Source organism: Ursus arctos, unplaced genomic scaffold (assembly GCF_023065955.2).
Source record: "Ursus arctos isolate Adak ecotype North America unplaced genomic scaffold, UrsArc2.0 scaffold_6, whole genome shotgun sequence".
NCBI classification, from domain to species: domain Eukaryota; kingdom Metazoa; phylum Chordata; class Mammalia; order Carnivora; family Ursidae; genus Ursus; species Ursus arctos.
Window position 1 is genome coordinate 18,265,413 of NW_026623078.1, and position 2,931 is coordinate 18,268,343.

General features: G+C 43.5%; 1 pseudogene; it reads left to right on the plus strand.

The window, feature by feature from the left end:
* Positions 1–383: 383 nt before the first annotated feature.
* LOC113268150 (ragulator complex protein LAMTOR1-like) lies at positions 384–869 on the plus strand (annotated as a pseudogene).
* Positions 870–2,931: the final 2,062 nt, after the last annotated feature.

The following is a 2,931-nucleotide window of genomic DNA, read 5'->3' on the forward strand; positions in this document are numbered from 1 at the left end:
ATGGAAACCAAAAGCCAACCCTTCCACCAACTGGGAAAAAGTATTTGCAAAAATTATATATTTGATGGGGTGCCTGGTTGGCTTAGTCAGTTAAGTGTTGGACTCTTAGTTTCCACTCAGGTCATGATCTCTGGGTCTTGAGACTGAGCCCCGGAGCTGGGCTCCCCACTCAGTGGGGAGTCTGGTTCTCTCCGTCTCCCTTTGGCCCTCCACCACTCTCTCTCTTTCTCTCTCAAATAAATAAATAAATAATTTCTTGAAAATTATATATTTGAGGCAGGTGGCTGCTTGCTGGATGTAGCCACAAGTCATGTGACCGGAAGGGCTCCCCACAGAGGCCGTCCCTCCTTGACAGGTCCTGAGTGCCTTGCCCCACCCCTGCCATGGGGTGTTGCTACAGCAGCCAGAACGAGGACTTGAACTGGGACTGAGAGGAACAGAAGCTGCTGCTGGTCCCTAATAGCCCCCCTACCAAAGCCCTCAATGGAGCTGAGCCCAACTACCACAATCTACCTCCCATTCATACAAATCCGTGAGCCCTGCTCTCCTCCAGCCTTGCTAAGACAGCCAGCAAAACCATTGGTGTGTCCGCTGCAGACTCCCAGGGCATGGAGCCCCATGAGTATATGCACTAGGCAGGGCAGTACAGCATCCACTTGGCGATGCTGAGCAGCAGTCTGACCCACTGGAAGAAGCTGCTGCCATTGCCATCTCTCACCAGCCAGCCCCACCAAGTGCCAGCCAGCAAGCCCATCCCCTTCTCTGACTTACAGCATGTCCCCAAGATAGCTGCTTATGCCTACAGTGCAATTTCTCAGATCTGAGTGGACACAAAAGAGGAGCTAGTTGTACAGTTTGGGATCCCATGAAGAGAAGGATCCTTGGACAGCTCTTCTCCTCTCTTCACCCCAACTCCACCCTGCCTCCCTTGGCCCTCAGCCTCACTGAGGCTCACACAGTACCCTAACCTGCTACTAATCACAGAGTGTGGAGGAAGAGAATAGTGAGACTGGAAGCCTGGGCAAGTGAGGATGGAACAAGGGAGGGCAGAATCATTTGGGACTGGTGTTCAAAGCCCTGGCCAGGGGTGGGGTCGGGGTCAAAAGTTTAGCACCTAGTAGGACTTCACTGTCACTGGGAAGGTGGAGGTACCACTGTGAGGGTGATCCCTAGGGGGCCTATGGAAGCCCCCCTTCCCACCCTTTCTCTTGGCCTCATTCCTGCCCCTCTTCCCGACTTGGTGCTCATGTGCACCTCACTAGGGTTTGTGACCAGAGTCTGGAATGCTTCATTTTGAATGAATTGAGTTTGTATTTCTACCACCCTAAGTTTTTACATTTTTGGGGCTTGGGGGTTTTGTTTTGGTTTGTCACCCTGGATAAAGGAAGTGTATTCATCTGAAAAAAATAAATAAATAAAAAATTATATATTTGACAAAGGACTTATATCAAAAATATATTTAAAATGCTCTGAAAACCCAACAATAAGAAAGCAAAGAACCCTCTTTAAAAATGGGCAAAGGTCAGAACAGACTCTTCATCAAAGAAACTATTCAAAAGGGAAAATAAGCATATCAAAGATGATCACCATCATTAGCAATTATGGAAAAGTAAATCAGAACCACAAGGAGATACCACTCTACACTTACTAAAACTGGAAGGAAAAATAAAACGTGACCATACCCACATGATGGTAAGGATGCAGAGCAGCAGAAACTCTCATTCTTTGCTAGTCAGTTTGCAAAATGCTGTCATCACTCTGCAAAACAGTTTGGCAAGTTTCATAAGACGTTAAACAGGGTACCATAGCATATAGCAATCTCATTCCTAGCTAATTACTCTAGAGACATAAAAATTAATCTTCACACCAAATCTTGTGTGTGAATATTTATAGCATCTTCGTCATAATCACTGGAAATAGAAACAACCAAAAAAGCACTTTCGCAGGTGAATGGATAAAAGGTGGTACATCAATGCAATGGAATACTATTTAGCAATGAAAAAGAATGACCTATTGATACATGCAACAACATGAATGGATGTTAAATGCATACACCAGATGAAAAAAATCCAGTCTTGAAAGTTTGCTTCCTGTAGGATTCCATTTATATAACATTCTGGAGAGGTTAAAGCAATAGAAACTGAAAATAGATCAGTAGTTACCAGGATTAGGGGTTCAGGAGGGTCTGACCACAAAAGGAAAGCACGATGAAGTTTTATTGGATGATGGAACTCTTCCAATACTGTTTGTGGTGGTTGTTACACAAATCTATGTGTGTACTGAAAATCATAGAACTCTATACCTAACTACTGGTTTTTAATGTAAATGAAAATAAATCTGATTATCAAATAGTTGTGCACACTAAAATAGTATTCTTAACAATTTTTTAAAAACCCAGATACTGGGCTGCCTAAGTGGCTCATTCAGTTAAGCATCTGCCTTTAGCTCAGATCATATTGTGGGGTCCTGGATCAAGCTCCTCATCGGGCTCCCTGCTCAGTGGGGAGCCTGCTACTCCTTCTCCCTCTGCCACTTCCCCTGCTTGTGCTCTCTCACTCTCTATCAAACAAATAAATAAAATCTTTAAAAAAAAGATACTTTCTGTGTATTACTAAAAATTTTTACCCCAGGTCTAGATCCACAATCTAATAATTCCAAGCTAAGAGGAAATGTTATAAATCTGCAATAAAGAGGATAAAATTATTTTTAAAATCCTGAAATTAAAAGATGTCAGCTAACAAAACAAATGAACAAGCAAACACAAAAAAATAACCAGAAACAGACCCATAAATACAGAAAACGAACTGGTGGTTGCCGGGGGAGGAGGGAGGAGGGATGGGCAAAATGGGTAAAGTGGAGTGGGAGGTACAGGCTTCCAGCTATGGAATGAATAAATCATGGTATACAGCACAGGGAATATAGTCAATGTTA